Raw genomic sequence first — 15,882 nt, 5'->3', positions numbered from 1 at the left:
TTTTCAATATGTAGTGGTCCCTTGAAGACATCTTATTGACACAGAAAATTATGAATACCACTTAAATATTCAAAGGAGAGGCCAGGAAACACAAAAGTTTTAATAGAAACAAGTGCAATTTCTTCAAAAAAGAAATCTTTTGTTGTGGATATGTGATTGATTAAGACATTTTGAGCAAGCTATTAGACAAAATGAGGGTTGTGCTAAAGGCACCTTAGCTTCATAATGTGTAAAAGTAGATATGGTACATAGGAATGATCAGTTACAACCACAAGTCATACCAAACACTTCATCTGTACATTAACTAGTAAATGCATTATTTCTAAATGGGTGCACCTGGAAATTGATGGACAACTGTGAAAGGCCTTTTTCGCAATACATGAAATGATAGAATTACTTGAAGCACTCACACCCTTAAATCCTTGTCTCACCCAAACTGCATCTGTGGCTTTGTATTATGGGAAATATATCATTTGATCATACCTGTTTGCTAATACTGCTGAGATCCACTGCATCTATTTTCTGATCTTAGAGGATCAATGAGCATTATTATGCCCTAACTGACAGGAATGCCCTTAGCCTGGTATAAAAGGTAAACTAACCCATTCATTTAAGGAAAAAAGTTCGCACTGCTAATGGATCTCCAGCGTTTATGTTTTATTTATAATTACAAGAAGGGGGTAGCAAGGATGACCGCAACAAGCATGCAGTTTTGGTCACTGCCTGAAGCTATTATTTCATCCTGTACAGGGCCCGCACTTACCCATGGTAATGCTGAATGATAACCAGTATGACCTGTTACTGGATGACATTTCTATCCAGAAAAGAATGCCTTTAGGCTACTGCGGCTAAATTTGTCATACTATGCATTACAGTATTTGATTTACAGTTTAGCCCTAATGCCTTCTGCATAATACTCAGTGGGTTGATGTGAAATGGTTACTACAAAGGTGCTCCCTGCCACTGTAAATGGTGCATCTTAAACACAGAATCTGTTCTTGTAAACCAGACGACTTTTATATGGTCCCCAGTTTTCATTGAGGATTTGCGAAGAAAGTGTGCTCCCAAAATATGTGTTCTCCTTCCTCCCTCCGTCAATCAGAAAGAAGGGAGCAGGAAAAGCTCATTATTCCGCCTTCTCCCAGTCTAATTCTCAAGTTCCCAGGCCACTAACTAAATGAGTTTGTCAGGATAATAGCAGAGGTTTTATCCACTCTGCTACACATCAGACTGGTCACTCTTCTTACTCGTTCATTGCCAAACGCAAAGGCACAGTCCTTGATGCACTGCTTTGTTTAGTGTATAAGTTAAAAGAAGAAGTCAGTGCCATTGAGTCATTAGAGGTGTACTGCACCATTATAGCTGAGTAATTACTATTAACAAATGTCCTTATTCAAAAGGAAATAAACAATGATCTTGTGCTGCCCAGACAGTGTGACCTTGTTGCGGGCAGGTGGCTGTTTTCATGGAAAGAATCATTACCCTATCTAATGGAAGCCAATGAGGGGAGTTAGAGTGGAAATTCTGTTCCAGTTATGCCAAATAGTGCTGAGTACTGTACATGAAGAGTACATGAAAATGTGCAACTAAAGTTCTTTGATTGCATTTTTATATGATGACCAGGTGTGGACAAACAAAACACTTCAAAGTCAGCCAAGAGCTGTACTGAGGTACAGATACTGAAAATATGCCACCACAGTCACATGTGTACACTTGGTAATGGCTGTGAGCACCATGGCAACTTATTCACACTGATTTCAAGGAGCTGCTTATTGACTTCATATTTGTAATTTCTGTAGATGCATACACAAAGTAACAACTGTTAATCTACATGAAAACACCTCTGGCAAGCGGATTTCTGTATTACAGACAATGTCCAGAAGGAATGGATTAGCATAACAGATTGGTAGTGACAGTCAACCACAACTTATCTCCGAAGAGTTACCAATCTTTACAGGATAAAATGAGGTCAAGTGGTTTGAACCTATTCCTTGTCATCTAGTCACCAATAGGTTAATAGTGAGCTTTATTCAAACATTCAGGAAAGCAGTTAAAGCTATCAGGGATTAATAATACCTCACTGCATTATATGAGATGCAACTGGATTTGGAAGGACTTATGGATTACCGGTGTTATTTTTATTTTATTTATTTATTTATTTTACATTTGTTGACCGGGATAGCCTGGCTGGAGGCATGTCCATTTTGAGCAGAGGCCCGGGGAGAAAAGCTCCATTTTATACTCTGAATGACTGATGATCAGTTCAGAATCCCAGGAATGACAGATGATTAAAGCCATACAGCAAGAAAGATGGGGAGCAACCAGGAATGACAGATGATTAAAGCCGTACAGCAAGAAAGATGGGGAGCAATACCATAACACACAGGCATAAAACAGCAGTACAGACGTAAAAGATGACAGAAGGGAATCATGTATTACAGAGGCAGAAACATCTTTTGAAGTTATTGAAGCGACAGCACAAAGGCGATTGGAGTTACAGAGGTGCTATTTTTCATTTTGAAGGAAGACTATTCAGAGACATCTAACACTGATTCCTCGAGACAGAAAAGTCTAGAATAAACTGAAGGAAAAGCAAAAATTTGTTATGTCAGCGAGAGAACCACACTAGTGAGTCTTGCTTCTGGCAATGTGGAATGTCACCTGCTAGAAGAACAGGTTGCCCCAGCTGATTCCCATTTCTCAAGAAGTCCTAAAATTATATTGCTTTAAGTCAGTCATTTATATATATCAAACAATATACCTCTAGAAGAAGAAGTGTCATGTCACAAGTATAGATCTGATAATATAAAACATAACAGGAACAAGAGAAAAAGAACAAAAGTAGAATTACTACAGCCTGTTAAACTCCCTTATAAATCAAAAAGTGTTCTTATATCGATGGATATCAATGTAGGTGTCTTTAATAACAATCAGTAAACAGTGACCAACATTTGGCACCCGTGATTGTTTAATTAAAACATTTATCTGGAACAGCGATACCAGGTCCCATTTCTGCAGCTAAGCCTATAGATTGTATTTATCCATAAGTGCCTGGTAATCAGGTGACTCGTAGTCCAACAGAGCTGAAGCCAGAACAGCTTCAAGGATCCATTGTGTGAGCTAACTACATGTACAGTGTTCACTGGGGTTGGGTGTGATACCAGGCTGGTGCCAAGAAGGAACGGGAAGGCTAGTTAGATTAAACTATGGCAATGATAATTGGCTTTTGGGGTGTGTTATGCTACATCACTGCTAAGAATAGAGTCAGAACTTGTGCAGGAGGTTGAAATATACCAGTTAAGATTAGCTCATCTGTCTTACTTCTATACACAGTGCTGGGTCTGAGAGAAGGCTTCTAAAATGGAGATTGTCTGTCACTGATTTTGAAGATAACTGCCAGATGAAATCCTGATGAGGTCCACAGATATTCAGAAACCTAAAGCTACATGCTATACTGTTGGAGATTCTATTAGTAAATAAGAGATTTGCCTGAATGTGACAATAAACCACAGGAGGAAAAAAATCTCTTTTTTATACACATGTACCTATGACTATTTGAACATTCACCTTTCATAAAGAACATGTGTGCAACTTAATGAAGGACCACCAGCTGGGCCTGTAATTCTAACTGGAGATGTCAATGTCCACATGAGAAATGACAGAAGCACCTGGGGGGCATGACTAGGATGAACAGCTGGCCTGATATGGACCCAGGTGAATTGATAGTGGACTGCTGAGGTAATCAATGCTCATAACTAGCATAATACTTTAACAGAAGGATGCTCATCAGAGTACTTGTTACCAGAATGCCTTGGGCCTAAAGCCAAGAGTAGACTTTGTAGTCATACCATGAGACAGGTGATCATGTTTTTCCTGGATGTACGTGTGCAGAGACGTGCTGAGCTGTCATTTGGTCACTGCACTGTGGTGAGCTGGATCAGATTGCAGGGCCACATGTCTCAATTGCACAGAATGTTGCAGAATGTCCAGATTTATGCCTGCTATATGTTATCTGCTCTTTTCCTCAGACAATTTGTGGCTTTCTGGCAAATTATCAAGGGCTAAGCTCTTTAAGTTATGTCAGACATTTGAGTTTCAGATTTCTTATCTTTCAAAAAAGACTAATGCAATACCAGCTATTCTAGCAACTTTCTAAGATTATTAATGGCGTGGTCCAAATTTTGGCCCTTTATTCTCCCATTATTTCTGGTTTTGTCCCAAGTGATTGAGAGGTATGGACAGAACTGTTGGCTAAACATACCAAGGAGATGCAAATGTGTAGAGAAGGTGTGTGTGACATAATGCATCTATGTTTTAACTCAGACGTTCTGAAGAATGTCTCCCATATAGTTAGGAAGGCCAAGAACACAAGCGGTTGTAAGCAAAAAGTGATCTTGGATTGTCACAATAGTTACTCTAGGACCTGCTGATGGATACAAGCCCTGAGGGATTTATTCACGTTTAAAAAGAATCTTTTATACTGTGATAGCAAGGAGATGATTTCTGGATTTGACCATTATGTATCAGGAAGCCAAGAAGACAGCAGATGTGATAATCAAAAGTGAAGGCATGGGCATAGTAAGAGTTTAATAAGAACATGAAAAATCATTTTCAGATTGCCTTAAAGAGAGGCTAGCAAGCAACTCAGCAACCCAGGAGGGGAGGTGGGATGTTGCTTATGCTGCTCTAGGTAAGGGCTGAGAAATGCTACACTCACCTGGAAATATTATCTAGAGGTAGAAGGAACATTTTGAGGAACTCTTACATTTAGTGTGCATGCCCTTCGTGAGAAAGGAGGGCCTGGAGAAGCAGAAGAAATTGGGTCTATTTGTTTTTCATAGGGGTGTTTGTGTGATTAACTCATTCACATCTGAGAGTGATCAGTAAAGTGTCAAATTCCTGTGTACTCGCAGGCTGGACAGACACTGCCTGCAACTCTGTCTCACAGTTATATTAAATGCAATCTTATTCTAGCTAAACAAGAAATGTAGCTCATTTTCTCATATTTAAACTACTTTATTGTGCCAAGGAATACAGCAAATTCTGTAAAGTAAACACTGTATAAACTACATTGTAGCAAAAGTATAGTGTGCCGTCTACCTTTCAAGAGCTGTAGGTTCAAATGGGACAAGACAGCCCGCACAACTAGAACTGCAGGTACAAAATGGAGCACAGCATATCTGTGCACTAGGTATGAATGATTTGAGCAATTTCACTGTGGAAAACCATTAGAGATGATTAAACACCAGAAATGCTGACATTGCTGAATATTGCCGGGTTATTACAGATAATGAATCTGTTTAGTGCTGCAGGGGAAGTGGGGACAGTCTCTTTGGACTGAGAGACGGAGATGCTGGTATGTATTTTAAAAAGGGGGAATGGTGGTATGCTCTACTTATAAAGGGATCATGCCCCTCACCTCTCTAGCTAAATCTGTGCCAGAGTACTTGAAAGTTGACTACATCTGATTGCTGAGCTTCTGATTCAGGATGAACAATGCACACTCTCTCCATGCCGTTGAGTGGTACAGATACTGGATGAGCTGTGGAATCTTGCTGGTGCTATTTATATGTGTTTTGTGACCTTGGATCTGTCATGTGACTCTGTAAGGATCTGTCATGTGACCCTGTAATGTCTTTTGGGAGGTGCTGTAACTGAATAGGGCCCCTGGACTGCTACTCTATGCCACTCCTTTCTTATAGGTGAGGAATGAGAATTGTGCCAGCACTAACAATGTTAAATTAAATATTTTTAAGGTGAGTGCTCTACTCTACCAATGACTTATCTTGTCTCCATTTTTATTCTTCATTTTCATGGAGAGCATATTGAGGCATAGTCAGTTTTCTGAGATTATCTAATCTGAGTTTGTAAGGACTGCATCTTTTTTGTTTACTGGTAGTTATATCATATCAGTCTCAGGTGGCTGTGATATCCAGCATACTCTGGGGTGATTGGCTTCTGAATGTGAATCAACTGAAATTAAAACAGCTCTGAAAAAACAGAGATCATGGTTTTCTCCCAAAAAAGAGTGGATGCAGAAGTAACTATCTCAATTGCAAAAGTTCAAGCATCTTGTTAAAAAATGAAGACAGGTGGGATTGGAAGATTGAGAAATGGATTGGAGTAGTGGTTACTGGTACAGAAGGCACTCAAGTAAACTCTGGTGGTGAGGAGCAACTGAGAGACAATATGAAGCTTTCAGTTTTCCAGCCAGTCTATGTTCTCATCCTCATCTGTTTAAGTAGTGACCAAAATAATAAGCCCACTTTTGCAAACAGCAGAAATAAAGTACCATCACAGAGTAGTTAAGCTTAGTTTGGATGTTGCATTGAGGAGTTTGGTATTCTGGGAGCATCTCATTATATAGCCACTGAGACTCCTGGTTGAGACATCTCAAGTCAGGCCCAGGACATGACGGAGAGGATATGTTTCTTACCTTGCATGAGCATGGTTTTAGACCTCACAGAATGTGATGTGTACTGCTGCTGGGACATGAAGAGCTGACCAGCACGGCTCAGCCTGTTGCTACATTGACCCTCACCTGAAGAAGTAGGTTAGGAAATTATTTAAGTATGCACGTATGAATGTATATATAGATGGATGGAAGGACTGATGGACTGATGAATGATAACCAAATATAAACACTATTTTATAATTTCCTTATCAATTACAGTCTAAATAAATTGGAAAAAGTATAACATATTTGACAATGATGTGTTTATGCATGTGACTAGGTGACATCCGTCATTACAGATACTGTCTGGACTAAAGGCAGATACAGTAAGGAAGGGAATAGCAGGGTTCATTTTAAGTCAACTTGTAAGGCCCTTTTGCTTTACTGTATTATTTCTCAAAGGGCCTTAGAAAATACTCCCCTTCTTAGTGGAACACCGACTTGGCCAATTTAAGAAAGAGAAGCATATTATCTATGGCATATGAAAGGTCTAAAACCTGGAACACTATGACAGAATGTTATGAGGTTGCTAAGGAGCTACAATATGCTATTACAACTTGTAAGGGTAGTTTTTAGGAAGATTTAGCCAATGGTAAAGTAAATAAGAAGTTTATGAAGTATGCGATCCATCCAAAAACAAGCTGATCATGTTGGTCGTACTTTAAAAGATGGCGGCGTTGCCAGGAACCCTGCTGAACTGGTGAACCTGTTTCATTATTATTTTATCTGACTAGTCTCAGTAGAACAAGCCATTTCTAAAGTAGTGCCATTATCACATTCCACCTCTCTTACATTTCCTTTTATTATAAGTTATATCATCACTTAAGAAAATAAGATAATTGCACCACAGGACCAGACAATATGCTATACCACTATGTTTATCTTCTGTGTGGTTCTATTATTCAAATTTCAAGTGCTTATTACAGGACTTCTCTACCACCATCATGGAAATTAGCAACTTTTGGCACGGTACTTAAACAGGGCTATTGGGGCATAATCAAGAATCACAGACTAATTAGTCTAATGTCATTCCTTTTGTACTTGTTTCACTAGATGTTTGCTACCTCTTTTTGAAATCAGTAATCAGTATTGTAGTTTTGACATCACATGAAATCCTTCTATGTTATCCATGCTTAGTTTGCTTTTATGAAGCCTTGCTATTGATGTCAGGCTCTGTGCTTCTTTCATTGTTTGGATTTGCTGTGGATTTTGATAGTATCCCCTCACCTCCTCCCCTTCCCCCAGTGTCATAGTTAACAGTCTTATCGGTCATAGCACAAATCCATTCATAGTTAATTGGATCTCCTCTTGACTATCATACAGAAAACAATGGGTCCTTCTTTATGTTCACCCCTTTCGGTGGAGCCCAATTTGTTCCTACGTTTCTCAGGGATCTGTTCTTGGTCGTATTCTGTTTAACGTTGCTTTTCCCTCATTTACAGCTTCTGCCAGACAGATGACATAAAAATTAATGTGGTAATTACCACTGTGGAAAATCTCCTGGTTTTAAACAGCTAACAAGTGTCCATCCCCGAATAGTTTAAAAACAAGGGACTGAGATTTTATCACAAGAAATGTAAAACGATGTATTTTGGTCGAGCATGAATTACTAGCCCTATTGTTTTATGCTCGCATTGGCTGAATATGGACAATTTTATAAAAAAATGTAAGTAAAAGCATGTGTTTTAACAACAGAACAATATTATTTTAGCAGTACCATTGACTCATTCAGAAATAATACAATGAGATTAATGGGTGTCTTGTGTAAGTATATGCGCACTAGGTCACCACAGTTGCTTGTGAACTTAACTACCTCTTAAATAAGGCCATTCATCAAATACAATTCTCCCTTCTGTTGTTACTACAAAAGGAATTTGCTATCTTTAGAAATTATCCAAAGGAAATGCACCAAAAGAATTCCTGGATGTAAAGGTTTTTCTTATTATGACACATTACATTTCCTAAATCTTTTTTCTGCTACGTATCAGCAATTTAGGAGGAAGTTGTGCCTCAGACATTGGGCACTTGGAAGTGACTAACTTAGGCTGGTAATGGGGCATAAAAGAGCAGACAGTACCAGAGATGCATGTGCAACTAATGTTACATACAGGATTCAAAGGTTTATCATTATTATGAGATGGAACTTTATCTCTAAATCTCTACACAGATATTTGAATAACATTTCAATTGCCATCCAGTATATTGAATCAATCTTGTCATTTAAGAACACACTGGGTGCATGGGTTGGCTCTTATGCTTTTAGTACAACTGTCTTGGTGTCTGAGTTCTGATCAGACCTGCTTGACCCAAACACAGATAATTACTATAACAGGAAACTGTGAAGAAGGTAAGATGGTAACGTGCAACACGACAGGTAGTTGTGTGGAGCACAGTATCAGTTTAAGGATTCTTTTGGCGTCAAACAAGGGATACAACCTGTATTTCAATTGGGTTCCTATTATGTTATCGAATTGCTGAAACTTCGAAACTGTAAACATCGAACACAGTTAATCGAAGTTTCAGCAATTCGAACTAAAAAAAAAAAAAAGAAAAAAAAAGGTCAACAGTTAAATAACTGTTGTAAGCAGGGGAATAAGCCCCCCTGCACCCCCCACACCCCCACTCTTTAAATATACCAACTCCGAGATCGCACTACAGTGCAGTAAAGGGAAATATTCCCTCCTGCTTACAACAGTTGATTTATGTTTTTTGTTTTTATTTATTTATTTTTTTACGTATTCGAAATTATGAAATATCGAACATACAAGTTCGATCTTGTAGTGTTATGATTTTGATAACATAATAGGAACCCATTTCAATCATGCCTGAGCTATTCTTTACCGATGCAACAGGCCACTCACCCAGTGCTGATCACTGATTATACAGCTGTCACTTAATGGCTTTTGGGGTTTTTGGAGGGTAACTAAAAAAGATTCCTCAATGTCAGGGCAACTTTATTCTGTGAATCTTGTGGCTTCATGTGGACATGAAAAACAAATATGTAGGACAACTGAATTATCTTGTAATACTAAGACAAAACATTGAAAACTTAGCTCAGTGATACAACATGGTGGCAGGGCACTCATTCCTGCTATTTTATTTCCCTGGTCTAATTTAGTGTCTGGGATCCACTTTGAATGGGTGCAATGCATCAATGTTCCAGTGACCACACACTGCATACTTCTCAGCTGTCCAGAATTTTACAGATTGTTCAGATTCTGGCTTCATATTTTTAGTCTGTTCCTCATAAAATATGTAGTGCAGTAAGGTCACTAAATAATGACAGACATCTTACTTTCAGACTTCCCATCTTTCAGAAAATGCATACTGATGCTAAACCTATCATTCTATCAACTTTCTAACTTTATAAATGGAATATTTAAACTCTGTCCCTGATTTTGGGCCTTTGTCCCTCCAAAAAGCTAAGAGGTTGAGATGTATGGCATACAGGAGTTTAGGGATGAGAAGCTTATTTTCAACTGTTTTCTGCACTTCTGATTAACTAAAACAATATTTGCTGCATATCTGTTTAAACTGTGCAATTGCATTTTAGGCTTAGTGAACTGAATCCTTACCTTTGTTCTGATCTGTCTCCTTTTTGTTTCCCACCCACCCAACTGTTGTTGTGGTCTTAAACCTTGGTGGCTTTCGAGTTGCACGCCTCTACTATAAATTTGATATTGGACACTCCTCTCAGTCCCATTGCATCAGCTCATTCTACTGAGCACAGTGAGATCAGCTGTGAAGGACCACCCCTTTAGCTTCTTAGCTTTGAATTATGTTTCCTTACTTTCTGCTTAAGAAATGTGCCTGGTCCTACTTTATTTTGCGGCCTGTGCTTAGGTTTTCAACTGTATTTATTCTGCAGCATTTATTACTGTTTGTCTGTAGCCTGATTAAATTGATGACAGTATTCTACTGAATTGCTGCTTTATTTGAGCTGTTTTTTACTGTTATGATTGTGATCTTATGCACTTTGGATTTCTGGTGCTCTTGTGTTTTGTAGCATATGCTGGATTCAGACTTCCTGAATCTGGACTGTTTTGAATCACTTGAGCTCTAAAACCAGTTCTTCATTGAGATACTGAAAGATCTGAGGCATCAGTTGCTCCCAAATAACTTTAAGTGCCCTGTTTTTGCTCTTGTATAGCACTTTTAATTGTATTTGCATTCTACTGTCTGTTTGAATTGTCTGAACTGTTTTATTTTGCCACATTTTACTGTAAACTGTACTAGTTCAGCTGAAGCAATGCCCAGTTCCAGGTTTGCTGTTTCTGGATCTGTTTTGTAAATTTTGAGCATCAAATTCAGGGCATCTTTTTTGGAGAGGGGCCTTCTGCACCCTTGTGGAAGAAAGTGCTGACTTGGTTCCACCTGGTCAAGGGTGACTGGACTAGAGCTCAGAGAGAGCATCCTTATTGGCTAGTTTGAGTTAAAGGGGTTATTTCTTGTTTAATTTAAGCCCTGCATTTGAGCTTGTTTGCATGTAGAGCATTGCTGCATAGCGGTGGTTACCGTTGGTGATTACAGATGCAAACATTTTGCTTGCTAAATTTTCCCTTAGCACTTTGCTTGTGGTCCTCCAGAGGTTTTCCATGGCCCTTCTCTACTGTCAGGTGGAACACTAAGCCTAGTCTCAGAGATATCAACACACCTCTCACCCACTAGCCATTCCTAAGTGTGACCTCCTTTCCTGACCATATAAATTTACCTAACACTATGGACAGAAAATTTCCCAAAGTTTCTCCAGCCAGCTTGGTCGACATTGGCATACTGAGGCAGTGTAGCAACTGCCTCATATTCATCAACAACCCTCTACTACTAATCCACACAAATTGAACATGTGAGAGATGCAACTATATTAACATCCTTGAATCCATGATCTCTCGCACGCCAGTCAGTACATATGACAATGAGTGGATTATCAGCATGCACACCTCACCTCCTACTCCACCGAAACCCACATCACACATATCTACATATGCGGAGGTTCTCACTAGAAACATACCTAAACACCAGTGGCCTCTCAAACACAAACACAACCACACTGCACATAACACTTCCTCTACAGAACACAATACACATAATAGCTGTTGCACTAGTATCTCAACTGTCAAGCCCTTAAAGCAAAACACAAAACCAAACATATTAGTCATAGGTTATTCCATCGTGAGACACACAGATGTCCTTTTCACTATGCTGGCTAAGGAGAAGATCCTATTACACATGCACTCAAGTCTCTCAAAAACAGGTACTATTATGACTCTGTCATAGTCCATTTTGGTATGAATGACTTGAGAAATACCTCTCTGAACTATATGAAGGCAGACATGACTGAGCTCTCGGACAATGTGTCTCAGGCAGGTATGTCTCTAGCCTTGAGCAGCATTTTACCTTCATCTAGGATGATGCCTCAATGCAAACAGAAAATGATTGACTTCAATAATTGGCTTAGTTTCTGGTGCCATTCTAAGGGGATACAGTATCTATCAGCCTGGGATGACATGATCAACAGACCTTGATGCTTTGCCAGAAATGGTCTTCATCTGTCACGTCTCAGATTTCGGCTACTGGCTAAGGCTCTTGCCACTCCCATACTGCCTTTTTAGGCAGTGTCTCAAGGACAAAATTCCCGATGTAAAAACTCCACCTAAAAACAATCTCAATGTTATGCTGCTAAACACTAGGAGTCTTAACATGAAACTGCACTCAGTGGAAGCAGTCTTCACCTTGGTAGACTTAGACATTTGTGCAGTCACAGAGACCTGGTTCAAGGCAGTGGACAGCACCCCAACCATGCCAAGCTACACTTCCTTCCACATGTTCAGACTACAAACTGAAGGCATGAAAACTAAATAGGGCGGTGTATCGATATTAATTAAAGATAAATGCACCTCCAGACTGGTTAAACAGTATGAGTCCCTGGAGATACTTCAGGTGCAATTAACTGTTGGTAGGACACCTATTCAAGTCATTGCAAACTACAGGACCCCCTCTATGCATCAGGAAACCCACTCTGCCTATTTGGATTTATTCATATCTATCAATATACATCCTAACACCCCGGTTTTGGGTGACTTTAACTACCTATTCATTGGCTGGGTAAATTACTTGTGCTCTAACTCAGTTGCCCAAAGTTTCCTTGACTTTGTTAACTCCAATGCACTGGAACAGCTGGTTAACACCCCCACAAGGGGTGCCAACATCCTGGATCTGGTGCTTACCAATGTGGGGGACCACTGTAGCATCCCCACTGTGAGGTCTTCCCTAGTGATACCTGACCACAAATCAGTCTCATTCAAAGTAACTATAAGACCTGCCCCCCCAGCAGCAACTAAACTAAAAAATCTCTCCAAAGCAGATTATAACCTCTTATGGGATGGTATAAATAGCTGCATTGCACCACCCCCCTCTGATGGAACTGGCAACTATGCCGAGTTCTACACCATTGCTTTATACAAACACCTGTATAACTGCACTGACTAGGCCATACCTGAAAAACAAGTTCCTCAAAGAAGAGCAAACCTGCCTAGTGAACAACTGCCATTAACAGACATTATAATAAGAGGAAGAACTTGCTGTCTTAGAGTAAAAGGAAGCAACCCCTAAACTGAAAAGACTCCCTCCTCAGCTTAAACAAGCAAGTAAGACTTCTTGTGAAGTCCTCCAAAGCAAACTATGAATCCAAATTAACTTCCTCAATTAGGGACAACCGCAAGGCATTCTTCAGTTACATACATATCCTAAAAGGAAAGGCCCAGATTTGTGCCAAACTGGTAGTTAATGATACCACATATACTGAGCCTGTGGACATAGCTAACCTGTTAACTGATAGGTTCTGTGAAAACTTCATCCCCTTGTCCCCACCACTCATACCCCATGGCATCCCTACCATCTGTCCTCTACCTTGTATCTCTAAGGAGCAGGTCATAAACAACCTATCTAAGGCCAAAAACACCACATCTATGAGACATGATAATATCCCAGGTTGCATCCTACATGGGCTCAAACAAGAATTAGCAACATCACTACATACTCTTTTCAATCATAGTCTAAGCTCTGTCTTTGTCCCAGCTGAATAAAAAATGGCCACCATTATCCGCTTGCACAAAGGTAGTACTTCCACTGACCCCAAGAACTATAGACCTATTAGCCTGACTAGCATTATCTGCAAGGCCATGGAGTGAATCATCATGGACCTTATCAAAAAAGATATAGATAATCTCCAAACACATGACCCTACTCAGTTTGGATTTGTCAAAGGGAGATCATGCCTGTTAAACCTGGTGTCCTTCTTTGAGACAATCACCAAGGTGCTGGATGAGGGGAAATCTGTGCATACAGTCTACCCAGATGTAGCCAAGGCTTTTGACACTATCCCCCACTCAGGCATCACTGACACTCACCCAGCTAGGTATCAACCCTTATATCATTAGATGAGTCACTAACTGGCTCGCTGATAGAGTCAAAATAGGGGAATCCACCTCCAACAGCAGACCTGCAAACAGTGGTTTCCACAGGGATCAGTCCTGGGACCTCTGCTGTTTGGAATCTATTTCTCCAAATTACAAGCAAAAACTAAAGGTCTATGGCTGACAAAGTTTGCTGATGACTACAAACTGGGAGTGGTCATAGAATCTCCAAATGATATCAACATCCGACAAGAGGGTCTTGCACAAACAAATGATTAGTGCCAAAGTCATGGCCTTAAACTCAATGCAAAAAAATGTATTATCCCTTTCAGTAAGTGTGATGTTCCTGCTAACTACCACATCAATAACAACACCCTAAATACACACTCAGTGGTGGAAGACCTGGGCACATGGGTTGACAGTAACCTTACCTTTGATCTCCATGTCTCCAGTGTAGTAAGAAGTGCATTCTTTATTGCTCATCTCATAAGTAAGGGCATTGCATCCAGAAAAAAAAGAAGTCATAACTTCTGTGAAGGTCGCCAGTCTGGCTAGCTGAAATTTTGTAAATAATTCTATGTTATTTGTTCATAGTAATATGGTTTGTATGCATGTCTTACAAATGTAAGAAAACCATAAGTTATGTGTATATTAAACTACTGGTGCAGAAGCATGTATTAAACTGTATGTTATGTACTGAGTTTCAAGAATGTAACCACAGTGTACCCTGCTGGAAAAGAACAGAAATGTATATGAACTATATACTTATGCAAATGTATGTTTTGATAGTGAGAAGTTGGAACATACAGAGTTAACTTGAAAAACTCTAAGAAAATAAGATGAAATTGTTTACAACAGTGGTATCTCTCAGTTTCAGCTAGTAGACAGGATGTCTACAGCTAGGGATTTCTTTCTATTGTCTGGAAACATAAATAATTAGAGGTTTCAAAGGTAAAAGTATTTAACTGTTTTATGATTTCCAGTTCCAGGGAAGCTTCTGAGAGATAAGTATTTTTGACACAGAGGTGCTAAATTTTAAGTTTCGGTTAGCCTGGAAATCGAAGGTAGAGGTGCAAAGAATGATGTAATCTCAGATAACACAGCAGGAATGTCTGACAGTAATTTAAGAACTATATCAGAGAGTGAGTTTGTGCATTTTGTATTTGTCTTTGGACCTAGAAATATCCTCTTGTTAGCACTTCTCATCTATATTTGCCTGGTTCTGTAAGTCATTTAGGGCATAGTATCTCTAAGAGATAGATAGGAATATAGTAAGTTTAGTTTAAATGTTTTCTATATTGATGTGAGACTGTTCTGCAATGTTGTTTTAAAATATTATTTATTAGTAAATATATTTAAACCTTTTAATTGTGGCTGGTTTGTTTAGAGACATTTAAGCTCTTAGAATAATTGGATATATATTTGGTGACAATGTATAGGCCACTCCTAAATAGCCTTAGTCTTGGACACACTCCACTTGGATAATAGTAACATTACACAGTAGAATTGGTCACCCTTTGGAAGGGCCTTATAGTAGCTGATAAAGAGTGGTTGGTGGTAGCTGGTACTACCTTATAGTCTGGGCAGAAGGAGGCATAGCTAGTGAACCTGTGCCAGCCTTCCCCAGGAGTGTTACTGTGTACTTGTTTACTGTGTGTGTACTTGTCATCCTCCCAATGTGCACGTCCCTCACTGATGTTTGAGGACTGAGGCTCCTTGATTACTGGGTCAATGCAGGGGTGTCACAACCTCTCTGTACTCTTCCCTCATCAGGTCAATAATTGAGCACAATGCCCCTTTTGGTATTTACCTTTCCAAGCACATGCAGCAATTGGAGAGACCATAAAGGTTCCTCACAATGAAAATTCAAGGTCTTCAGCATCTTTCCTATATGGATCATCTGAAATCCCTGTCACTTTATTCAGTTTCATACAGACTACTCAGAGGAGATCTATGCTTTGCATATAAGGTAGTCTTTGACCTTGCTTTATTGGAAATGCTGCATATCCGCAAGTC

This window comes from Protopterus annectens, chromosome 11.part0, assembly GCF_019279795.1.
Source record: "Protopterus annectens isolate FY-2018-M chromosome 11.part0, PAN1.0, whole genome shotgun sequence".
Classification (NCBI taxonomy): Eukaryota; Metazoa; Chordata; order Ceratodontiformes; family Protopteridae; genus Protopterus; species Protopterus annectens.
Note: the sequence above shows the minus strand (reverse complement) of the source record.